The following is a 25,505-nucleotide window of genomic DNA, read 5'->3' on the forward strand; positions in this document are numbered from 1 at the left end:
CCTGCTCACTCTGACGGAGCCCCCACTTCTGACGACCAGCTGAGTTTGCTGTGGTCGGACCCCACGAGCCCATCCTGGCCATGGTGGGTGAAGACACAGACCTGCCCTGTCACCTGTCCCTGAAGATGAGCACTAGGACCCTGCAGCTGATGTGGGAGCGACCCAGCCACAGGCAGGTAGTGCACAGGTACGCACACGCACACGGACAGGAGGACACGCCGGCAGAGGAGTTTTGAAGGAGAACTTCAATTTCACGAGAGGACGTCACTGCAGGGAAGGCCACTCTCTGGATTCACAGCGTCAGAGCCTCAGACAGCGGAACCTACCTGTGTTATTTCCAAGATGGAGACTTCTGTGCAGAAGCCCATGTGGAGCTGCAGGTGGCAGGTGGGCCTCAGGCTTGTTCCAGGCTCCTTTCCGTTGGCGTGGACAGAGGCTGCAGACCTACCCCAGAGCACGTGGGGTGCTCACCAGCATCCACTCACCCCCACCTCCATCTCTGCGCCTCTGAGGCCGTGACACACCCAGGAATCCCCCAAGGTGACTTCCTTCTGCACCCAGGACAGAGTCCCCCATGCCACCCACCTGTCTCAGTGGGGAGTGGAGGTCAGGGACAGGAAGGAGGCGGAGACCTCCCTGCCCTGGGTGGCACATGGGTGTTTGGGCTCAGTGTGATCCAGACTGTGGACATGGGACCCCAGGTGCCAATGGGTCCAGGAGGCTGAGCTGTAGGGACTGCCTCGTCCAGCCGCAGCTAGGTCCAGGGGTTCCTGAAAGGTGGGTAAGACTTCGGTGATGGGAGACAGACGACAACATGCCTCAGAGGACAGTGATGCTCTGTTCCGTTTATTGCAAGAACAAGCAGGTTTTTATACTTTAATTTTTAGCAATAATTAACATTTGTGATTAGGTAAAGCAGAAAAAAATTAATACAAAGGTAACCAGGAAAAATACAAAAATTCCCATAGATTCAATTATATCAAACAAAGATTATTTTAACCAGGAGAGCCATAAATCAGACATAGCTGTATTAGAAATAGCTGTACATACAGAGTTTAAATATGTTATTGTTTATTAAAGTTCTCAGAATTTGTCATGGGGCAAAAGGATACGCTAAATTGAACAGAGGTTATAGGAAATTTATTATAAGGCCTTTGTGATGTCTAACTTACCTATTTACCTTTTCTGTCTAAAATATTTCTCTATGCACCATGGACTCTGACTCCCTGGTAACTGTTTCTACGTGCTTAATTTATAATAGTTAACCAGCTTTTCTTATTTCTTTGCCTGTCTAATTCTGCTTGATATATATTTCTATTCAAGGTAAAGGCGGGGCTGTTACTCCAACAACTTTTAGACATTCAGGGCTATTTGATTAGAGGGGATTTTATTCTCTGGTCAAGAAATTATTTTATACAACTTCATTGGAATTATGCAAATCAATAAACCTGAGATACAGATATCTGACAATCCCACCACCTTTTAATCTCCAAAACAAACAGGTAAGGAGAGAGAAACAGGAAATTCAGCTACAATAAACCCTTTTTGTTCCTCAGTTAATAAACACCAGGGAGGTCTGCTTCAAGCTAGCCTTTCCATGAAATTTAGACTATTATAAGGCACTTGGACTCCATCCTTATTGACCATTCTAATGCCGCCCTCATTACATGCTCCTGTATAAGGCAATGGGGGATCTGGAACCCTCTGGAGACCATTAGTTCCTTTTGGGGGATACCATAATTTGCCAATAATCTAATATGCTACCCGGGATATCCCTGGGCTGTGGGTAAGGGTCTATATAATTTTTTTCTTGTTTTCTCGAAAGACTCTTTGTATCTATGGGTAAGGAACAGGCATGGGAAAGTCCGCCAATAATTCAACCTATTGTAATTGATTGATGAATTCTTTTATGGGAACAATTGGGGATAATTTCTTACTCAGGTTTATAAACACTTTATTTTAAACAATCTGGGCATGATTCAATAGTCTAGGGAGAACTAGTTGTCCCTTCAGAATTTCCCTCAAAATCAATCATTGACTCTTTTCGAGCCTCTTTCTTCTCATGGTCTGTTCTTATGGGAATCAGTGTACAAAGTAAGACCATGATTAATATTAGCAAGGAAATTATTAAAAGCAATCCCCAGAAAAATTACCGCCCCCCTTTGTATGCCACACTCTCTTCCAGGAAGATGGATTCCTTGAATGCCCTCTTTCCACGTTCAGACCTTGTCAAAAAACACGGTTGGAAGAGGGAGTGGCATCAGGTCACGTTTAGTCCCCAGCGGTCGCTCCCTAGAGTAGGACAGATCCTGGGGACACACAGACCCCTCCGTCCCAGCACCGCGTGCCCCCCACAAAGCTCGTGGCATTGGCATCCCCCCCCTCGGGCCGTCTGTCCTCTGTCCGGGTTCCTGCGCCGTGACGACACTCTCCTTTCAGAGGAAGCAGCTTCTTCACTCTGTTCTCGTCCTAAACACACGTCCGTCCTCCTTGGGAACTTGGGACGTACGATGGAGTGATTGTCCCCACTGACTCGCTACCGCACCGTCCTCTGCCTGGGTGGGGGGGGCTGCGGCCTCCTCATCCCACTGAGCCCCCCTCCAGTGAGGAGACCTGTCACCATCCCGGTATCTCCGTGTCCGACCCCCACGGCCGTCGTCCCCCACACCTGCACCAGCGTCCCTCGGATACGGGGGGGCCCCCAGGCGGTGTCGTACTTCAGTGTTTGAAGGTAGCTGACTATACCCCTGCCACGGCTCGCTCAGACGATGAAGCTGTTCTTCAAGGCGGTGGTTCCCTTTCGTCTGGGAAGGCGGTCTGGGGTCCAGAGCACCTGGGGCTGACAGGTGCACTCGGGGGCGCTCGGGGAACTCCTCCGTCACTTGTTCTTTGCTTTTACCAAATTTCTCTGCAACCGCGCTGAAGGACAAGGGTGAGACTTTAAATGCTGCATCACGAAGTCCCCGGATCCCCTCCTCCAGTCCCCTCCAACACGGGAAGGGACCGGGTTGTTCCCAGCGGGACCTCCGCACACTCGGGCAGGTGTGCCCGCAGGTCAGAGTTGTCCCGCAGCAGCGAGGGGCCGCCTCCCGCCGGCCAGCAGGCCGCACCAGCATGCCCACTGACAGCAGGGGCGGGCGCGGTGGGGGGCTGAGGGAGCCAGCCCTGTGCCCTGCTGGCGGGGGCGCAGACGGGCGCTGCCCCCGTGGGAACAGTGTGGGGGTCCTCGGGGAGCTGATGGGGCATCTGCCTCTGACCCAGCGACCCCCTTGCGGGGATCACACCCTAGACACCTTGAAACCCCAATCCAAAAGCGCCCCGCTCCCCACGTTCACAGCTGCACAGTTTCCAGGAGCCCAGTGCTGGGAGCAGCCCAAGTGCCCACCGGTGAGCACCCTGTCCCACCCCATCCTGCCCTGGGCCTTGGGGGTCAGGGGGGAACACATGGGCGTCCGGGCCCCAGGGTCCCTCCTGTGCCCTCCTCCCTCCCGCTTCTCCCCATCTTTCCTGAGCCATGGGCGGGGGCCACGGCCTCCCTCTGCAGCGGGCTGTGGGGTCTGTGCCCGCTGCCCCACCCTCCCTCACTGGCACCCCGGGCTGTCCCAGCAGAGGCAGGCCGCCCACTCTGGCCCTGGGGACTGAGCACTGGGGACGGTGGTCCCAGAGGAACGGAAGCAGGACATGGGCCGGGGTAGCAGGAGGGGGAGGAGCAGTCCGTGGGGGCCACCCAGGCCCTGTGGGTCCACGTCCTCAGCTGGCTCCCGGGCCTGCTTCTCACTGTGTGAACACCGCCCCTCCAGGCGTTGGCGGGACTTTCCTCACATTTCTTTGGCAGGACTGCAAGTGACTCAGTGGGTCACGTGGGGGTGGAGGGGTGGTCGGGAATTTTGACCTAAGACTAAAATGCCCCGGGTGGCAAGGGTTAACGCTGCTCTGTCCCAGCTGCGCCCTCAGCAGAGAGCAAAACAGGAAACCGCCTGCGGGGGAGTTTGCCGGTGGGGGTGGGGGAAATGGCTGGGGCAGAAATGGGTTGCCAGGCGCAGCAGTTCCTCCTAAAGAGACCACACCTCCGCTCCACAGCTGAATGCTAGCCAAGCTGGACCCTTGTTCTCCGTGTCCCCGCTGCGGTCACAGGAGAGCAAAGGGACAGGCTGGACGGGCTTTCAGTTCCTAAACGCTGTCGAACCTGGAGGAGTCTCCAGCGTTTTTCCCTTTGTGATCTGGAGTTTGGGGTCCGAGAATAAGCCCCGAGCTCCCCAGAAAGAAGGTGGGGGCCCGGGGGTGGAGGAAGCACGGGGCAGGTGACTGAGAGGCTTGGACAGGTGCTGCCCTGCCCTGTGGTTGGGGCGGGGGAGGGGGGGCGGGAGCACCTACACAGGGTCCTCAGCAAGTGAGTCACTGCCCCGGCTGTGGGCGAACCTGCCCAGGACGCCAGAACGCGCTGCACTGACGGTGCGCTCTCAGCTGGCAACAGGGAGGAGGGAGCAGCTGCGTCCCCAGCCTTGGTTAAAGCAGGACGGACCCCTCCCCTCCAGCTCCCAGGCCCACACACACGGCCATGGACGTCCAACGGGGGGAAACAGGTCACCTGTCCTCCTGGTGGGACCAGGGATGGTTCTGGGGTGAGGCTGGCAGCTTCCTGTGACCGCGGGCCCCTCATGGGGTCTGTGATCACAGCACACAATGCTCCCCAAACTGGGCCGGGGAAGCGCCCCACGGAGACACCTTCTGTTGGTGACAGTGCGGACCCGGGAGCCTGGGGCTGGAGAGACATGGAAGCAGGAACAGTGAAGCTGTGTCCCCCCCACCCCCAGGTGTCCCGAGGGGACAGTGGTCCTGCAGCAGTGCAACTCCACAGTGGACATGGTGTGCGGCCCGCCCAGTCCAGGTGAGAGGGGGTCCTGTTGTTAAGGGGTCTGTCTGAGGAGAGGAGACCCCGTGACCCGGGGGAGCCGTCTGATGGGGGCGGTGCCGTTCCCGCTCCTTCCCACCAGCCCTGGGACCAGCAGCGCCCCCTCCCCCTCGGCCCCCAGCAACCCCGAGTTACTTTCTGGGACGGACGCCCTGTTCAGGACGGGTCACAGACACAGAATCCAGTGACATGTGACCTTGTGTGCCTGGTTTCTCTGGTTCAGGCTCGTGTCCCCAGACCCTGGGTCTCAGTGGGACCTGCCAGGGGGTCACCTCTCTGTGTGGCCGAGGGACACTCAGACGTAGGTGCAGACAGACACGTGTGGTGGTGTTCACTCTCCTGCTCAGGGACTCGGGGACACTTTTAAACAAACTGTCCCTGAGCCCAGACTGGTCTGTGACAAGAACAGCTTTTCAGTCAGTGGTGTTGGGGACCCTGGACGTCCCCAGGCCCAGGAGGATTTGGGATGTCAGGTATCATAAAAAAGCTTTACATAAAATCTACCTTAATAACATGTTTTAAAAAGATTTTTATTTTTAGAGAGAGGGGCAAAGAGGGAGAAATAGAAAGAAACATCAATGTGTGGCTGCCTCTCGGGCACCCCCTACTGGGGACCTGGCCTGCAACCCAGGCATGTGCCCTGACTGGGAATTGAACCAGTGACCCTTGCGTTCCCAAGCTGCCACTCAGTCCACTGAGCCACACCAGCCGGGGCCTAGCGACATTTTACGGGCACAACAGCACGTTGTTAACTACAGCTACTACCTCCTAGGTTGCCCCGAGTCTCTTCATGCTGCGCTCTACACACTCTGGACAGGGGGCCGACGTCACTGAGGAGCCGGAGGTGGCGGCCGTGTCTATAAAGTCGGAAGGGTCACCGCCCAGCTGGCTCTGCAGGCACACAGGGCCACCGCCCTCTGCCCGGGCACCTGCGGGCTGTGTCCTGGGAAAGGACAGTGGCTGGGAGACACCCCAAGGTGAAGGGTCCCGACAGGAAAGCCTGTCAGTCATCCACACCTTCCCGGGTCCCGCCCCAGGCCTCATGGTGTAAAACAGGGCGCCTCTCACCAAGGCTCAGAAAAGGTCAAGTTCTGAAGCCACAAAGGGGAACGAAACACCCCAGCAACGTGGTTCACGGTGAAACAGGAACCAAGAACCCGCTTCACTGGAGAGACGACAGGAACCCAGCTGCCCTTTCACACCCGGACAGCCTGTCCCGGGCCCTCCATCCCTGAGGCCTTTCCGTCCCCTGCCGCTGGGACCCAGCCCAGCCTGCCTGCTCCCCAATCCAGCTGTGAACCCCAGCTGTGGGTGGGGATGGCTCTGGCATCCAGGCACCCGTGTCCATGGTGTGCTGGGTGCCCTGACAGTGGGTGCTGGTGTGGCTCAGCAGCCTGTCACCTGGGTGCCTCCCGCATCTCCAAGCCCCCACCTGGAGGCCCAGCACGCCCTCGGGAGCAGGGGGACCACAGGGGCCGAGGGCCTTCCACAGCCTGAACTGGGGTCGCTGGGGGCTGGGGCTGTCTCAGAAGGGCTGGCCTCTCATCTCCCCCATCCAGGGGGCACGCCCACGTGCAGCGTGTGTCCTGAGGGAAGGTTGCCCCAGACTGTCAGGAATCCACGGGCCCCGGGGAACCAGCCTTTGCACACCCCCGTCTACCCCAGGGACGCCAGGGACTCGGTGGGCAGGGCCACCAGGGCTGCTCACCCAACCCTCCCAGCCAATAAAGGGGTCCTGATACCCAAATGCGCGGTTTGCCTGCCGCGAAGAACGCCGTCATAAAATCCCGGTCCTTTCATGTGAGCCGCCTCCCCCGGGCTTCCGTGTCCCCATTTTCCTAAGTGCCAAGCTCAGGCTCCCTCCCCCCACCCCCGGATGACACCCAGCCAGGCAGAGGACCAAGTACCCCTCACGCTCGGCCTGTCCCCGAGGTCCAGCTGGGGCAGCAGGGTGAGGCCCGGATGGGGCCACATGGGACCATCACGGGTAGAGGCGCAAGAGGACACTGGCACAGCCCAAGGGGCGACTGAGGCTGGGCAGGCGATGGTCTCGCAGGGCAGGGCCTCAACCCCAAAAGGGTGTCACGAGCTCAGGCCCAGTCTGCTGGGGACAGGCAGTCTCCCCTCCGCCTCCTAGGCGGGCGTCTACCCTGAGTGTCCAGCCACACCGGGTCTGGAGGGCGGCCCACCAAAACCCCGGAGAACTCAGGCCCAACAGGATGGGGGTGACCCCAGTCTGACCTCGGGGTCAGGCCTTCGGCTCGGGTCACCCCTCAAACACCCTGTTGTGAGCACTCACCCTGCTCCTGGGAGCAACCCACTACCCTAGTAATCCTGGACCCCAAACCACAGGGACTCATTCCCAGAATCTGGTGTGCTTTGTGGGATTGAAAGTCCTGGCTCACCCGCCCCACCCCTGGTTTGCATAGGGAACAGGTCCAGTCGCTAGGCAACCGCCTCAGGCTTCAACACCACTGTCCCCCGGCATGCTGGGAGTTGTGGTGTACAGGTGGATGTGGCCGGTGCACTGGAGCCTTGTCCCTGGGATCACGCAGGGTGCTGGGAAGGACAGTCCCTCGATGAGGCCCCGCACAGGGCGAAGGGCAGAGGTCGAAGTCCCTCTGTGGAGACGCAGGCCTCAGGGACAGGTCATCTCGTGCATGGGTGTTGAAGTCAGAATGATCCCCGTGGTGTGGGGACAATCCCCAGCCAGATGGTCAGAGATCCGCCCCTGGGGCTGCAATGGGCTGGCTCCAACAGAAGACCAGTTCCAAGGAGGCTTAGAGGAAGGGACTGGGGTGGACGGGGCCTGTGTTCCAGACAGAGTGGACTGTCCTGCGAGTGACCCCAGGAGAAGGCAAGATGCTGACAAACTCAGAATGACCACGGGACCCACGCAGCAACGCCAGCACAAGTTTGGGACTTGAGGTGCGGGCTGGGGCTGCCAGTTCCCCTAAACGAATCAGGAATGGCAGGACCCTCCCCAGGGTGGGGTAAGGGTGGGTGGCGGGGAGGGTGGAGGCCAGATCTGTGCTCCCACCCCCAGTCCAGCTGCTAGTGGAGGAGACTGGACTCAGGGAGGCCAGAAGGGAGCCGGAGTGGACAGAGCTGAATCAGTGACGGGCAGCAGTGTGGAGGGAGGTGGGGCCTAGGGAGCTGGGTACACAGGTCTGGGAGGGACAGGGGACCCTCAGACCCTGGGGTGAGGGGGGCTCGGGAGGAGATGCCTGTGGGGATGACGCCCAAGGGTCTGGATGGAACGGGCTGGCTGGAGTGGCGTGGACTTCGCTGAGGGACTGCGTGGGAGCCGAAGGTGTTCAGCGCCCCACGGGAGTGCGGGGCCCCGGGTGAGCACCTCCAAGGACGGGTGCTGTTCGGGGTGAGTGAGGAGGGGCAGGGCGGGCGCGTTCTCAGGGGAGCGCTGGACGGACGGTGCTGCCATTCCTAGGGACAGAGGCCCCGGGGACACCACAACCCAGACAAGAGGCCACTCCAGCCTCTGGTCCCCGATTCGGGGCCCTGCACCCACAAGCCACACCCTCGGCTCCCCTGACTCTCTGTGCACCATGTCACCTTCCCAGGACAACACACCCAAAATTCTCCACCCAACAGGAATGAGAGGCAACACCATTTAGAATATAAATTTTACTGGGTGAAAAAAATTTTACAAACATGAAAACACTATGTTAGAGAAATTTTAACACATAAATAAAACTGTAAAAGCACCTATGCTTAAACATGTAAAGAACTGTACAACGGCCTCCATAGCTGGCATGTGACAGTAACTGTCCCCATGCCCCACCCCAGCTAACCTAGTGACAGCTGAGTGGCCGCTGGCTTGTCTGTCATGGACTGACTTATAAGTGTCACTCTGGTATGGCACTCCCAAGTGGAAGCTGGGGGACATCACAGTGCCTGGGAAACCAAGGAGTGAGCTGCTGGGGTCACACACGTGACCAGGCAGACCTCCTGGCCTCTGTTTTTGGAGGAGCCCACGGACCGTGGCCCCACCGAGCACAGCCCGTGGGTCCCTTTCCAAGCAGCTCAGGGCCCCCGGAGTCCCCTGAGGGGCAGCGTGTTGGCCACACTGGCCACAGGCAGGATCCTGGACCTCTGCAGCGCTGGCAGAAAGTCCCCGGCCGCATGGACTTCCCCATCGTAAGCTTCCCGAAGAAGCTCCTTGGACACGGAAGGGGCTCCGTCCCACCTGGGATCTGTGAAGGCGCCCACGGGAAGGGACCTGGGGAAGGCCAGCACCCAGGATGCCGCTAAGTCACAGTCGTTGCCGAAAGAGCTGACTCCAGTTCGGGGCTCTGCGTCCTCACGACCTAAGATACCTTCCGCACCAGCTCCTTGGTAACATTGTCCCGACGCTCCCGCAGCCGCATCTCACGGAGGGCTGCCACGAGCCCGCAGGGGGACGTGGGGCACCCCAGCTCGCTCTGCCAGCGCAGCAGCATCCTGTGGTGCTGCTCCAACAGGGTCCCCGGGTCCCTGTGCTCACAGATGACAAGGTCGTTCTCCTCCAGTTCCGGCGAACCTCATGAACATCCTCCAGCTAGATTTGGGAACCTCCTGCCCGAATTCAAAGTAGATCCTGTTCGTGGCTGAAAAAAGAAAATCACGGAGGGAGACTTGGCCTCGTCCCTGGAAGGCAGGCGTGGCGTGTACTGTGCGCTGTGAGGGTCCCAGCTGGCAACCAGGGCCAGGGTCCGCAGGAGGCACTGGGCGCCCAGGCTGCCCTCACAGAATGGACCAGGCCATTGGGGAACTCCATGACCGTTCCTGGGTCACACTTGTCGCACTGTCCCCGGGTTTGGGGGTGGCTGCAGGGTTCATGGACATGCTCCCCTGTGCAGGAGGTGGGCGCTGTGGTCAGACCCCTCCAGGCTCAAGGGTCGTCCCTGCAGTGCAGCCTGCCCACCCGTCCTGGGGGCGGCCCCGCCAGTGGGAACAGGGAAACACTTCTGTCTGCGGTGTCGGAGCAAAGTGACCTCTGGACGTCACTCCTTCTTGGACATGAGGAAGCACAGACCTCCCGGGATCCCACCTGGGCCTCCTGTCCCTGCCCTGCACCCGCCCCTCTGGCAGCTGTGCTGTGGGCTGCACAGGGACCCCGGCCCCCCAACCAGCAGACACTAAGGACCTGCAGGTCAGGCCTCTTGTCAGTGAATGTCCCAGAGCTCAGCCACCCAGCCAGGGCCGAGGCTCAGCCTCTGGGAGGAGCTCTGCCCAGTTCCCACCCACAGGGGTGTGCCCTTCAGGACCCAGGAGCACCTCACTGAGCCAGCAGGTTACTGCCAGCATCGCTGAGGGCAGACGGGGCTTACTTCTAGAAGGTGTCCTCTGGGGCCATGTCCCACCTCATGGGTGCTGCTAACCGGCCTCCCCCCTCACTGCCAGGAGAGGGCCCCTCCCCACGGCCCGACACACGTGGACTCTGCGGTCCCTCCAGGCAGACCCCTCCCGGACTCACCAGCGGGGCAGAGCAGGCAGCAGTGGCCTGGGGACCAGTACTCGTGGGGCCCACAGCTGTCGGTGGGGCCGGGGTGTGAAGGGCTCTGCTGGGAAGTCCGGTGGGTGGGGGCGGTCCCCGTCAGCTGGAACAGAACAGGAGACGTTCCAGGACTGCCCACCCATCCTGTGCCCCCTGCAGCGGAGGGCAGTTCCCTTACCGCTGAGCTCAGTGAATCCCTGCCTCACTTACAAGAGGCAGGAGCTGTACCCCCCGACTCGGGCCAGGTCTGCTTCCCAGACGGTCTCCCTGCAGAGCTGCGGCCCCTCCCTGGGCACCCCCCGGCCCTCGGAGAATCCACCCCTGGGCCCCGCCCGGGCATCAGAGGCCGTGAGCTCACTGGCTCCACACGTGGGGTCAGGATAGGGGCCTCTTCCCCCTCCGGTCCCCTGGGCTAGGACGGGTGACAATGCCCAGGTTTCAGGAGCGAGAGGAGGTAGTGACAGTGACAGGAACCCCAGCAAGGACACATCTGGGGGGCCGAGGGCTCCTGCAAGTACAGAAGCCTCCGGACCTTCCCTGCCGCTTCCGCCTGCGCGTGTCACTCACCGTCTTCTCTCAAATCCCCTGTTGGTTACTTTCCCCCATTTACACCCTGAGCTTCTCCGCACACCGCGGGTTTGCCAGGGGGAGGGCGAGGGGGGAGGTGGAGGGGGGAGACCTCCCTCCGCTGCCCCACCCACCGATGCCCCTCCCCCGGTGGGATCCCTCCTGGGCCCCGGCCGAGGTGCAGTCAAAAGGGTGCGATGCGGGGGGCCCTCTGACGCCGGGGCCACCCAGCCAGGGCCAGCGGTTCCGGGTCAACCGTGCAGTTCGCCGGGGATCAGTCATTCCCCTGAAGCTGTAACCGCCCCCCCCCCCACCGCCCGCAACCTGCAAAGGCTTCATCACCAGGGTCCGTCCCCGCGCGGCTGGCGGGGCCGCCGCGAGCATCGCGTCCACGCTCAGGACCAGCCGCCTGGCCGTGCGCCCCGCTGCCCGCTCTGCCCAGCCGGGCGGCCCCGGGGGAGCCTCCCCGCGGAGGGAGCCCCGGCCCGGGTGGCGCGGGGACCGCGGAGGGGACGCCGCTGCGCTCGGCCAGCTCCGGCAGGGTGGCGGCCTCCGCCGCTGGGACTCCGGGCCCGGCGCGAACGGCACGGCTTCCCCTCCCGGCTCCAGGCCCCCGGGGTCCGAGCCCTCTCGAGGCCCCCGCCGCTGTCGGGGGTCGCCCTGCACGGCCCCGCCGACCCACCTGCGCCCCGAGCAGCAGCGGCGGCGGCAGCGGCGGGAGAGCGGACGTCCGCCGCACGGCGCACGGTCGGAGCGGCCGCCGCAACTGTCAGCGCGGTGCGAGGGCTCTCCCAGGGCTGGAGCGGGGTGTGAGCGAGTTGAACACAGGGTGACTCGCCGCCGCCACGACCCGTCCCACACAAAGTCTCCCGGCAGGTTTCCACCGCTTCCCTCAGCGACCGCCAGACCTCAGAGAGCTGCGGGGCAGGGTGCAGGGAGGCTGAGGGATCGCTTCCAAGAGGCTGAGGGGCAGGTTTCCCGGAAGCTGAGGAGTGGTTTTCAGGGAGCCTGAGGGCAGTTTTAAGAGAACCTGAGGGGCAGGTTTCGCAGAGGCTGAGGTGTAGTCTGCAGACAGGTGGGGGCAGTTTACAGAGAGGCTGCGGGCCCCTGGAGGAGAGGGAGTGACAGCCCGGGCTGGGGCGGTCCGGGCGCTGCGGGAGGACCGGGCAGGGCGGGGCGGGGTCTTCCCGGTTCTCCCCGCTGCGGCCCCTCCCCCACCCGGAGCCCCCCGAGGGGAACAGCCCGGCAGCCACCCCGGCGCTTCTCTGCTGAGCCCCAGGCCCCTGCGCTCAGGGAGGATCGGCCCCCCGGCCATCTGAACGGTGAGGCTGTTTCAGCATTTCCTTCTCCCCGCGCGGCTCCAGGGGACTCACAGGGAGCCGGCGCGCTCGAGAAAGCAGCCCCAGCAGAAGACACGCGGCGATGACGTCCTCCACTGGGGCAGGGTCGCACTGAAGGCGACCGCGTGTAGGGCGTTCACCCCAGTCCCGGCCGCTGTTCCCGCCGCCATATCTTGGGCCCTGCGCATGCGCGCTGCCGCTTACGTGAATCTACGACCCCGACACCCGCGTCTCTGGCTGCTCCGGAGCGGCGCTCGCTCAGGTCTCTGCGCTCCCCTCTCCGGACTTTGCCGCCGCTCCTCGTCCCGGCGCGGGCGCGGGTGGGAGCGGGGCGCTGGGGCAGGGCAGACCCCGACAGCGGGGCGGGTGTCGCCGGGGGCTGGACGACAAGGCGGGCAACGTGCGAGCTCTGAGCGGGGCTGGGGCCGGGGTGGGGAGTCCTGCCGCCTTCCCTTCTGCCCCCCGCCCCCGCGCACTGGGTCCCAGCGGCTCGGGCTGGGAATTCTCCCTCCGCACGGGCGGCCCCGATTCCCAGTCCTGCGGGACCCCAGATTCCCCGCGGGAGAGGCGGGGGAGGGCGTGGGGAACACAAGCCCGAGCTCACTGGTGGTCCGGTTCCTAACACGCCGGGCAGGGACCGGTCCGCGGGGTGCGCGCCCGGTGCAGGTCTCGCTGCCGAGGGGAACCTGAGGTGTCCCTGGTTTTCTGGGGGGACTGGAGACTGTCCACGTTCTACCCGGGCCTCCCTGGAGCCTGGTGGGCGGAGCCCTGACTGTCCCGAAAGGGTGAGGGAACACAACACTATTCCCCTTTCGGACCAGACGCGGGTGGGGGTGTGTAGTAGCGTGGCTGCAACCCGAGGGCGTACAGACAAGATTTTGGGCGGGAGCACCGGTGGCTCCCAGCCCAGGACGTCACCCCTGTAAGTTGCTGGCAGAAGAGGAGGGACCGGAAACTGGGGCTTGAGGGCCGGTTGCTGGTGTTGCTCAAACCGAAGCCACTCCTTCTGGGGAGGGGCGGGGATTTCCTCTTAGGAAGCCGGGGGTTTTTGTGTTTGTTTGTTTGTTTTGTTTTTTACTAAAAATCAACGGTGGATCCGGGCAGACTCCTGGGCTGCCCTGTGACCTGACATGGAAGCTGCAGAGCGGCCCCGGGGGGAGGGGTGGGCACAAGCTCCTGGGTGCACCCTCGGCACCCCTCTTCCTGGAGCTTCAAGATCTAGGGAAGAGCCGAGGGTGAGTCGGGTCCCCAATCCCTGGGACACATGGAGCCGGCAATCAGTCCAGAAGGTTCCAAGGAGACAGAAGCTGAGGGTTGGTGCTGTGCTGGGGACAGGCTGCCAGGTGCTGTGGCATCTCAGGAAGACGCCTCAGGGACCAGGTGGGGTGGGTGCTCTGGGCCCCACCATCACCTCTGTGCGCCCCTCTTCACAGGGTCCTATGTCAGCAGAGACTAGGACCTGGACCGTGTCACTGAGTGCAGCCCCTGCAAACCGGCTCCTTCACTGCCCACCGCAACCAGGAGACCGCGTGCCTGCCAGGTGCCGGGTGCCGAGTGCCACGAGGGTGAGTGGGCGCAGTGAGGTGCAGGGGTCCTTTGGTTTCTACAGCCCGCCCTGCAACCACCTTCCTCCTAGGAATCACCCCAAGTGTGGGTGTCACAGGTGAGGAGGGTGACAGGTCGGACATGATGCGTGTCTGTGAGGATGACACTCATCTGTGGTGAAAGGTTCTACCTGAGATCCCCGGGATGCAGAGCCGCTGTCGAGAGAGGAACACACCTGGGTTCACCCCTCACCTCTGGGTGCCCCGCAGTCTGAGAAGAGGCTGGGATTCTGCCACCTTCCCACCCCGCACTCACACCGGGGCAGCAACCCTCCGCCTACAGTCCCTGCACTGGGTGGGGGACTTAAATCTGAGCAGGGGCCAGGCCAGGTGGAAAGGCTGCAGCCTCCCCCGCTGACATCTCTGCCTCACTGAGGAATAAACCACAAGGGATTTAAAATAAATACATTTCAGGATTCCTTGTTGTCCTTCTGAGGAGAAGGCCATCGGTGTTTCAACAAGGACAGCCTGAGTCTGGGCTTGGCTTCGGGCAGCGAGGACTGTGTGACCATGTTGCTCCTGCCTACCCTGAGATCAGTGTGTCCCCTGTCACGTGTCCCCTCTTCGTCTCCTTTCTCGGTTCCTCCAGCCGTCAGGGCGCAGGCTGTCTGCTCTCTAGTTGCACTTGTTCCCAGGTGGTTTCTGCTTTCGGACGCAACCACAGGAGGGGCTGATGATACCTCCCTCTGGTTCCCCGTCACTGCTGCACCGAAGTGCACCCGGTGTCCACGTTGTGTCCTGCGACCTCACTGCCTTCATTTCCACGTTCTCACGGGATTTGGTGGGTCCCAAACGGTCCTACATACCACGTCCTGCCTTCTGCGAGCGGTGCGAAGGCTCATTCTCCCTCTGATTTGCTTGCTGTTTGTCTCTGTCTCCTGTGACCGCTGTTGCTCGGACTCCCAGTACTCCCATGCGGGGAGGTGGTGAGAGTGGGCGTCTGTCTCACTCCTGATCAGAGAGGGAGCTTTCGGCTTCTCACCGTTGTGTGTTGTGTCAGTGTGTGTCAAGGAATTACGAGTTTTTTAAGATTTATTTTATTTATTTTTAGATAGAGTGGAAGGGAGGGAGAAAGAGAGGTACAGAGACATCAGTGTGTGGTTGCCTCTTATGTGCCTCCTACTGAGGACCTGGCCCACAACGTGGGCACGTGCCCTGACCAGGAATTGAACCAGTGAACGTTTCCTTCCGAGTCCGGCTCTCGGTCCACTGAGCCATACCAGCCAAGGAAGGAATTATGTTTTTAATAACACGTTTTTATTAATAATTATAACAAAGCCCTGGCTGGTGTAGCGCAGTGGATTGAGTGTGGGCTGGGAACCAAAGTATCGCAGATTCTATTCCCAGCCAGGTTACGTGCCTGGATTGCAGGCCACGGCCCCCAGCAACCGCACATTGATGTCTGTCTGTCTTTTTCTTCCTCCCTTCCCTCTCTAAAAATAAATAAATAAATCTTTAAAAAATAATTATAACAAAATTGGATGCAATTTATACACTGTGCTCTTATAGACTTTACTATAATGAACAGCATTAAATGTGAATTTTTGTGTTAATGCCAGTTTCTCTTTAAAAGCTATTCCTGCCAATGTAATCTGTGGGGCTAAGGATAAAACTTTTTCAGGACATTTGGTATACCTGGAGAGACAGAACCAGAAACAAAACAAAACAAAACAAAACACAGGAACTACCTTCTGGAGGGCGTGTCCCTTATAGTCCAGACTCCCCCCCTCTAGGGCAAGAGTTCCAGGAGCCCATCTGCATCACTGACCAGCTGGTGGTGTTGTGAGAGGCAGCGCTGGGCTTCAGTGAATTTTTTTGACGACTCTTCCAGAGCACTGGTCCATTTCCAGATGGGTGATTTACCAGCCCACCTGCCCACACCTGCAGAATGTTGAGCAGTTTTTGACCAAACCTGCGTTCCCCACCCTCCCTACTCACCCGATCTCACCCAGAGCAACTGTTTTTCTTTCCCGGGTGAAAAGAGTCCACAAAGGAAAACATCCCGACGTGTAAGACGTGAAACAAAACGGCAGAAGCTCTAAGAGGCGTCAGAGCCGCCGAGTGCAGAGAGTGTTCAGGGCGGTGGAGGGGCGTCCCCACGGGTGTCCCCCCCATCCAGGGGGGAGCATGTGAGGGTGACCAAAGGGTAAAGGTGTGAGAATAAAAGCAGAATTTTTATAAATAAATTCTCTTTTTGGGTTGCCCCTTGAGTACATGTGGCCAAATGCATCCATAGGTGTTCACATTCTCTTGAAACAAAGGATGTAATTACCATTATAATTTATTTAAATTTCATTCCTTTCTGTTTTATATCTTAAAATGCTCTATAAGCAGGAATAAAAACACAATAAATATCCTCCAAAATATGTGGAAATATATTCCCCACTCTGGAAACTTTCAGACTAAAGAACATTCAGATAATTTAAAGCACAGGCTGTGGGCTTCTGCCCTGGATAACACGGGACCCCGTGGGTGAGCTGAGCAGGAGGGAGGTGGTGAGGAGGCAGGTGGCACTGTTTGAGCTGCGGAGGTCAGCCTGCAGGGGGCAGCAGCGGGAGATGGGACTCAAAACAGAGGGGCCTGCCTCCCTGAGAGGGTGGTCTGGGGGACCACACGTGGCTGGGGTAGAGAAGTGTGGGCAAGTGGGGAGCTTCTGAGCAGGTTGGCACAGGAGAGCCCGGTGCTCCCTGCTGGCGAGGGATAAGGTATGAGCATTACCGCTCCATGTTTCATGGCTGATTTCCATGGAGGGATCCAAGGTGACGAGACCCCCAGGGGACATTTGCAGAGGAGGTTCTCGGGTCCCCAGTGATGGCGGTGGTGCCCGGGTCGGCCCTGGGCAGGCAGCCTCTCTACATGGAATCCTCCTCCTCCTTCCAGGTGGTCCCTGCTGCCCAGCCCCTGCTGGCCTCTCTCTGTGCACAGCAGGTGAGGATGGGGAGGTGCCTGGTGCCCCAGCTGCCTGCCCTCCCTGTGTGGCTCGCCGTGGTCCAGCTGCTCAGCCCCTGCTCAGGTAGGACCGGCTGTGCGTCTGTGTGTGTGAGTCCTTTCCCTTCGGGCCCAGCCAGAACTCGGGACTCCGCCCATCCCTGCAAGGCCCGTCCACACTGCACCTGTGTGAGGACTGAGTTCCCATCTAGGTGTCTGTCACCTCACCCTCCCGTTCTGGGACACCCCCTGGCCCTGTGGGCCTGCTCCCTCTGACGTGGCCCCCCTCCTGATGACCAGCTGAGTTTGCTGTGGTCGGACCCCCCGAGCCCATCCTGGCCATGGTGGGTGAAGACACAGACCTGCCCTGTCACCTGTCCCCGGAGATGAGCGCTGAGGCCCTACAGCTGATGTGGGAGCGACCCAGCCGCAGGCAGGTAGTGCACGTGTACGCACATGGGCAGGAGGACAGGCCTGCAGAGGAGTTTAGAGGGAGAACTTCAATTTCACGAGAGGACGTCATTGAGGGGAAGGCCGCTCTGCAGATTCACAATGTCAGCATCTCTGACAATGGAACCTACCTGTGTTATTTCCAAGATGGAGACTTCTATGCAAAAGCCCAGGTGGAGCTGCAGGTGGCAGGTGAGCCTCAGGCTTGTTCCAGGCTCCTTCCCTTGGGCGGGGGCAGAGGCTGCAGACCTACCCCAGAGCATGTGGGCTGCTCACCAGCATCTGTCCCCCACCTCCATCTCTGCGCCTCTGAGGCCCGTGACACACCCAGGTGTCCCCCAGGGTGACTTCCTTCTGCACCCAGGACAGAGTCCCCCATGCCGCCCACCAGTCTCAGCAGGGGAGTGGAGGTCGGGGACGGGAAGGCTGAGCACACCTCCCTGCAGTGGGTGGCACACGGGTGTTGGGTTCAGCGTGTTCCAGACCAAGGCTGTGGTCCCCCAGGTGCCTACTCCTGTGGGTCTAGGGGTCTGACTTTCAGGGGCAACACCTGTGGGACCCACGTCCCCCACCAAACCCCTGGGAACACACCTGCAGTTGAACAGGTTGTGACGTCCTCAGTGCAGCAAGGTAGTACGCTCCCCTGGGGACGGGAACACCGGGGTGTCAGAGAGGGGGCGTCAGGGAGGACTCGGTGCGGTTCGGGGGTGTGTGGAAGCAGCGCTGGACTCTGGGTGGGACGCGGTCAGGATGGTGGGGGGTGTCACTGGTCTCTCAGAACCTGCACTGGGAGGTGGGCCACTGCATAGGGTCTGTGTTTCCTCTGTGCTGTCACCCCACCCTTGAGTGGCCTTGACATGGCCCTGACCCACCCAGTGAGGGAGCGCCTTTTCTCAGGTGCTGTCCCACGAACGTGCCCATGTCTGGGTGTCAGGCTACAGTTCGAGTTCTGTGGACACAGCCCTGCCCTGTGGCTTCCAGTGCGTGGGGGCTGGTGGAGCAGGGACGGTGCGGCCCCTTGCCCTTGTCCCTGCTTGGCCCCTCCTCAGCCTGCTGTCCCTTCCTGGAGACCTCAGCTCCCCCGACAGAGCCCCCCCCTACAGGACTGTGTGTGTTCAGGTCCTCAGAGGGCTGTCTCCCCCTCCTTGTGTTCAGGGGCGTGGGGACAGGTGGCAGTAACTTCCCCATTTCCTGGCCCTGGGTCCACTGTCTTCCGTGGGACAGGTTCCCCTCTGCACAGTCTTGCTGTGGACACTTCCGGGGAGACCCTGCAGGGAGAGCCGGGCAGCCCTAAATGGGGTTGCAACCCACTTAGGCTAAGGGGCACCACCTCCATGCTTGCCCAGGGAGGGGTGAGGGGCTCTGCCAGGGACCAGCCTGTCTGGGGCAGGGGGAGGGGAGGCTGCGGCAGTCTCTAAGGGGACTTGGGGGAAGCAGCCTCTGCTCTGGCCCAGAGCCCCCTGCATCCAGCACGAGGGTCCAGCCAGGGTCAGGCAGTGGCCCCTCGGGGATCAGTCTCTGCTGCACAGCACACGCTGGGAGCAGCTCCTGGTCAGTCCCTGCTGGGCTCGTCAGTGTGTGCGCCCCTCCCTGGTGAGGAGACCCCACCAGTACAGAGGGCTCCCCACGATTCAGCTCACTTCTCCTCCCCAGCGCTGGGCTCTCATCCCCACATTGACATGACGGGCTACGAGGCCGGAGGGATCCGCCTGGAGTGCACGTCTGCCGGCTGGTACCCGCAGCCCCAGATCCAGTGGAGAGACGCCAGGGGACAGAGCTTGTCCTTGGAGGCAGCATCTGTGGCTGCAGACCCCCAGGGCCTTTATGCAGCCTCAGCCTCTGTGATCCTGGAAGGCGGCTCTGGGGAGGGGGCCTCCTGTGTCATCAGAAACCCCCTGCTGGGCCAGGAAAGGTCAGCCAAGCTTTCCATCTCAGGTGAGTGCCCTGCCCCCTGCCCTGGGCTCCTTGGTGTTCCTGGGGGAAGGCGCAGGGTCAGCTCCTGACCTGGGTCCCTGGGGGATTCAGAGGACACAGAGCAGGGACCTGGGGATCCTTCCCCTGAAGCAGTTCATGTCACAGACACCTTCTGAGCACTTCCTGCCTGCCACACATGGTGCCAGGCAGTGGGACGTGGGGACAGATGGCAAAGTTCAGCAAACACACCAGGAGTAGAAAATACATACAACCCAAATCTTAATGAAAGGGCTAATCTCCTTACAATATAAAGGAACACGGTGGATAAAACAGGAAAAACAGGAATCATGAGTTCTGAGGAAGTTAAAATTCAGAGGAGGATGCCAAATCTTACAAATAGGAAGTATTTTGCCCCCCGGGAAATTGCCAGCAGAAGGAAAAAGGAGGTGGTGGGGCCCTCTGGTGGCGGGCTGTGGGGAGAGGGTTCCTTAAACGCTGGTGCTCCTGGGTTTGAACAGACCTGCTCGCTGTGCTGGCGCGGGCAGGTGACCGAGACACAGGCTGAGACCGACAGCATGCACACCAGCTGCATAAGGGCTGATTTCTCTGTAAACAAGATAGAATAAAATGTATTTAGTTTTGAAAACTGAATGAAACCTGCGTGGCACTCACCCTGCATCAGGCACTGCATAAGCACTAACTTCATGCTCTCCCTGATCAGGACGCAGCAACAGACGGTTACATCATTAGTTCAAGGTCACAGCGCTGGTCGGGCAGGAGACCCGGGACTGGAACCCAGGTCCCCCAGCCCCAGAGTCTGTTCGTCACCCGACTCCGCTGACTGAGGGGGGGCTGGTAATCAGTGGCGGGGAGGGTGCAGAGGGGACGTCAGTGACACTGTGTGTGCGTCCTCATGCTCCCTCTCATCCCTTGGGGGCAGAGACATTTCAGGAAAACCGTCCTGACTGTGTGACAGTGAGAGTCTGGGCGCTCTGGAGACAGAGAGATCCCTTCAGGGGCTGCCGCCACCCCTTCGCAGGTGCCTTCTTCAGGGACACACAGCCTTGGAAGGTGGCCTTCATCGTGACCTTGCTGCTGCTCCTTGCGGGGCTCCTGTTCGATGTGTGGTACTTGCTGTGGCGACAGCGGAAGAGGACCCGGCCCCGTCCCAGGAGGAGGGGAGAGTAGGAGCTGAGAGAGAAGCAGCGCAAGCAGAGCTGCAGCGGGAGCGAAGCGCCCAAGGTGAGGCCCAGCTGCAGGTGGTCGCCACCTCCCTGCCCCACCCACACCCACCACCCAGATCCTCCTCTGCACCCGTCCTCCCCTGGATGGGACTTTATTTTCAGTTTATGTGCAGAGTCACTGCAGGACAAGCTCAGTAAGCCCCCATCCCCATCTCTGTGCATCCTAGGGTCCCTGGTCACATTGTCACTGACTCCACACGTTGTTCCCTGCAGGGTGGACAAGGACCTGGTAGTGACCACGTCAGCTGCCCTGGACCTGCATCTCAGCCTCTGCTCGGTTAGTTCAGCCTCTCTTTTCAGTCCTAAGCGCCCTGGGGAAGAAATGGGGACACTGAAAGCACATGGCAGTGGGCTCTCCCAGTGGGGAAGGGGCTGCGATCTCCGTGCACAAGGGGGTGTTAGAGTCCATACACCGAAGGAACCCAGGGAACCCCATAAATAAACCTGGTCTGTTGAGTCGGCAAGGGCTGGCAGCTGCTGTCAGTGGGACGGGGGTGAGGGTTTCCTGCAGCACCAGCGACAGGCCGTGTGCTGCTTGTACTGTCTCCTCTGACAGCTCAGGGAGACCACCCACGTGGCAGATCCAAAGGTCAGACAGTCGGGAGCCCAGCGAGGTTACAGACCTCGCCCCTGCTGCCCACACAGCCGCTGTGGTCCTGCTGGACAGGAGGGGGCCGCTTCAGTGGACAAGTCACGCTCGGGCCCCGCAGACCCCTCTGCCAGGCTCACTGGCTCCGTGTGAATGAGCGTCAGGCCTGTCAGGAGCCCGGCCAGGTCGTGTCCTACCGCGCTCTCCTGTCCCCCTGCTCGGTCCCTTCTGTGAGGGCAGCCTGGGCGCCCAGGGCCTCCCTGCACCCTGGACCTGGTTGCCAGCTGGGTCCCTCACAGCGCACAGCACACGCCACGCCTGCCTTCCAGGGACGAGGCCAAGTCTCCCTCCGTGATTTTCTCTTTTCAGCCACGAACAGGATCTACTCCGAATTCGGGCAGGAGGTTCCCGAATCTAGCTGAAGGATGTTCATGAGGTTTGCTGGACTGGAGGAGAACGACATTGTCATCTGTGAGCACGGGGACCCGGGGACCCTGGCGGAGCAGCACCACAGGATGTTCCTGCGCTGGCACAGGGAGCTGGGGCGCACCGAGTCCCCCTGCGGGCTCGTGGCCGCCCTCCGTGAGATGCGGCTGCGGGAGCGTCTGGAGAATGTCACCACCGAGCTGGTGCGGAAGGTATCTTAGGTCGTGAGGACGCAGAGCCCTGAACTAGAGTCAGCTCTTTGGGCAACGACTGTGACTTAGTGGCATCCTGGGTGCTGGCCTTCCCCAGGTCCCTTCCCGTGGGTGCCTTCACAGATCCCAGATGGGAGGGAGCCCCTTCCGTGTCCAAGGAGCTTCTTCGGGAAGCTTCTGATGGGGAGGACCATGCAGCCAGGGGGCTCTCTGCCAGCGTTGCGGAGGTCCAGGGTACTGCCTGTGGCCAGTGTGGCCAACACGCTGCCCCTCAGGGGACTCCGGGGGCCCTGAGCTGCTTGGAAAGGGACCCACTGGCTGTGCTCGGTGGTCCCACGAGCCGTGGTCTCCTCCAGAAACAGAGGCCAGGAGGGCTGGCTGGTCACGCGTGTCAGCCCAGCAGCTCACTCCTGGGTGTCCCAGGCACTGCAATGTCCCCAGCTTCCACTTGGGAGCGCCATAGTTGGGTGACACTGATAAGTAAGTCCTAGAGAGACAAACCAGTGGTGACTCAGCTGTCACTAGGTTAGCTGGGGTGGGGCATGGGGACAGTTACTGTCACATGCCAGCTATGGAGGCCTTTGTACAGTTCTTTACACATTGAACCATAGGTGCTTTTACAGTTTTATTTATGTGTTAAAATTTCTCTAACACAGTGTTTTCATGTTCGTAAAATTTTTTCACCCAATAAAAGTTATATTGTAAATGGTGTTGCCTCTCATTCCTGTTGGGTGGACAACTTCGGGTGTGTTGTCCTGGGAAGGTGACGTGGTGCACAGAGAGTCAGGGGAGCCCAGGGTGTCGTTTGTGGGTGCAGGGCCCCGAATCAGGGACCAAGGCCCAGAGTGGCCTCTTGTCTGGGTTGTGGTGTCCCCGGGGCCTCTGTCCCTGGGAATGAGAGCACCGTCCGTCCAGTGCTCCCCTGAGAACGCACCCGCCCTGCCCCCTCCTCAGTCACCCGGAGCAGCACCCGTCCTTGGAGGTGCCCACCCGGGGCCCCGCACTCCCGTGGGGCGCCGACCACCTTCAGCTCCCGCGCAGTCCCTCGGCGAAGTCCACGCCACCCCAGCCAGCCTGTCCCGTCCAGACCCTTGTGCGTCATCCCCACAGGCATCTCCTCTGGAGTCCCCCCCACCCCAGGGTGTGAGGGTCCCCTGTCCCTCCCAGACCTGTGTGCCCAGCCCCCCAGGACCCGCCTCCCTCCACGCTGCTGCCCATCACTGACTCAGCTTCTGTCCACTCCGGCTCCATTCCGGCCTCCCCGAGTCCAGTCTCCTCCACTAGCAGCTGGACTGGGGGTGGGAGCACAGATCTGGCCCCCACCCTCCCTGCCACCCACCCTCCCCCCACCCTGGGGAGGGTCCTGCCATTCCTGATTCGTTTAGGTGAACTGGCAGCCCCAGCCCGCCCCTCAAGTCCCAAACTCGTGCTGGCGTTGCTGCGTGGGTCCCGTGGTCACGCTGAGTTTCTCAGCAGCTTGCCTTCTCCTCAGGTCATTCACAGGACAGTCCACTCGGCCTGGAATGCACGCCCCCCATCCACCCCCAGTCCCTTCCTCTAAGCCTCCTTGGAACTGGTCTTCAGTTGGAGCCAGCCCATTGCAGCCCAAGGGGCGGATCTCTGACCATCTGGCTGGGGGTTGTCCCCACACCACGGGGTCATGCTGACTTCAACACCCACGCACGACATGACCTGTCCCTGAGGCCTGCGTCTGCACACAGAGGGACTTCGACCTCTGCCCCTCGACCTGTGCGGGGCCACATCGAGGGACTGTCCTTCCCAGCACCCTGGGTGATCCCAGGGACAAGGCTCCAGTGCACCGGCCACATCCACCTGTACACCACAACTCCCAGCATGCCGGGGGATGGTGGTGTTGAAGCCTGAGGCGGTTGCCTAGCGACTGGACCTGTTCCCTATGCAAACCAGGGGTGGGGCGGGTGAGCCAGGACTTTCAATCCCACAAAGCACACCAGATTCTGGGAATGAGTCCCTGTGGTTTGGGGTCCAGGATTACTATGGTAGTGGGTTGCTCCCAGGAGCAGGGTGAGTGCTCACAGCAGGGCGTTTGAGGGGTGACTCCAGCCAGAGGGGCTGGCCCCCTGGTAAGATAGGGGTCACATCGGGCCTGAATCCTAGGTGGTCTTGGTGGGCCGGCTACCGGGCCCGGTGTGGCCAGAGACTCGGGGTAGACGCCCGCCTAGGAGGCGGAGGGGAGACCGCCTGTCCCCAGCAGACTGGGCCTGAGCTCGTGACACCCTTTTGGGGTTGAGGCCCTGCCCCGAGTGACCATCGCCTGCCCAGCCTCAGTGGCCCCTTGGGCTGTGCCAGTGTTCTCTTGCGCCTCACCTGAGATGGTCCCATGTGGCCCCATCCGGGCCTTGCCCTGCTGCCCCAGCTGGACCTCAGGGACAGGCCGAGCACGTGGGGTACTTGGTCCTTTGCCTGGCCAGCTGTCATGCGGGGGTGGGCGGAGGGAGCCCGAGCTGGGCACTTAGGAAAATGGGGCTGTGGAAGCACAGGGGACACGGCTCACATGAAAGGACTGGGATTTTATGACGGCGTTCTTCGCGGCGGGCAAACCGCACATTTGGGCGTCAGGACCCCTTTATTGGCCGGGAGGGTTGGGTGAGCAGCCCTGGCGGCCCTGCCCACCGAGTCCCTGGCGTCATTGGGGTCGATGGGGGTGTCTGCAGGCTGGTTCCCAGGGGCCCGTGGATTCCTGGCAGTCTGGGGCAACCTTCCCTCAGGACACACGCTGCACATGGGTGTGTCCCCTGGCTGGCAGGGATGAGAGGCCAGCCCTTCTGAGACACCCCCAGCCCCCATTGCCCCCAGTTCAGGCTGTGCAACGCCCTCGGCCCATGTGGTCCCCCTGCTCCCAAGTGCGTGATGGGTCTCCAGGTTGGGGCTTGGAGTTGCGGGAGTCACCCAGGTGACAGGCTGCTGAGCCACACCAGCACCCTCCGTCAGGGCACCCAGCACACCATGGACACGGGTGTCTGGATGCCAGAGCCATCCCCACCCACAGCCGGGGTTCACAGCCGATTCGGATGCAGCAGGGTGGGCTGGGTCCCAGCGGCAAGGGGCGGAAAGGCCTCAGCGATGGTGGGTCTGGGACAGGCTGTCCGGGTGGAAAAGGGCAGCTGGGTTCCTGTTGTCTCTCCAGTGAAGCGTGTTCTTGGTTCCTGTTTCACCGTGAACCACGTTGCTGTGGTGTTTCGTTCCCTTTCGTGGCTTCAGAGCTTGACCTTTTCTGAGCCTTGGTGAGAGGCGCCCTGTTTTACACCATGAGGCCTGGGGTGGGACCCACGAGGTCTGGATGACTGACAGGCTTTCCTGTCTGAACCCTTGACCTTGGGGAAACTCCCAGACACTGTCCTTTCCCAGGACACAGCCCGCAGGTGCCCGGGCAGAGGGCGGTGGCCCTGTGTGCCTGCAGAACCAGCTGGGCAGTAACCCTTCCGACTTTATAGACACGGCCGCCACCTCCGGCTCCTCAGTGGCGTCGGCCCCCTGTCCAGAGTGTGTAGAGCGCAGGATGAACAGACTCGGGGCAACCTAGGAGGTAGTAGCTGTAGTTAACAACGTGGTGTTGTGCACGTAAAATGTCGTTAGGCCCTGGCTGGTGTGGCTCAGTGGACTGAATGCCAGCCTGGGAACCCAAGGGTCGCTGGTTCGATTCCCAGTCAGGGCACATGCCTGGGTTGCAGGCCAGGTCCCAGGTAGGGGGTGCCTGAGAGGCAGCCACACATTGATGGTTCTCTTAATTTCTCCCTCTCTGCCCCTCTCTCTAAAAACAAAAATCTTTTTAAAAAATGTTGT

The 25,505-nt window shown here is 60.7% G+C and overlaps 1 long non-coding RNA gene across 1 annotated transcript; it reads left to right on the plus strand.

The window, feature by feature from the left end:
- Positions 1-9,442: 9,442 nt before the first annotated feature.
- Positions 9,443-19,779, plus strand: LOC118501412. The gene is made up of 3 exons (XR_004904061.1): positions 9,443-9,515; positions 14,844-14,852; positions 19,767-19,779. It is a non-coding gene; the product is annotated as an uncharacterized LOC118501412 (long non-coding RNA).
- Positions 19,780-25,505: the final 5,726 nt, after the last annotated feature.

The sequence above is a fragment of the Phyllostomus discolor genome, chromosome 6 (genome assembly GCF_004126475.2).
Source record: "Phyllostomus discolor isolate MPI-MPIP mPhyDis1 chromosome 6, mPhyDis1.pri.v3, whole genome shotgun sequence".
Classification (NCBI taxonomy): Eukaryota; Metazoa; Chordata; class Mammalia; order Chiroptera; family Phyllostomidae; genus Phyllostomus; species Phyllostomus discolor.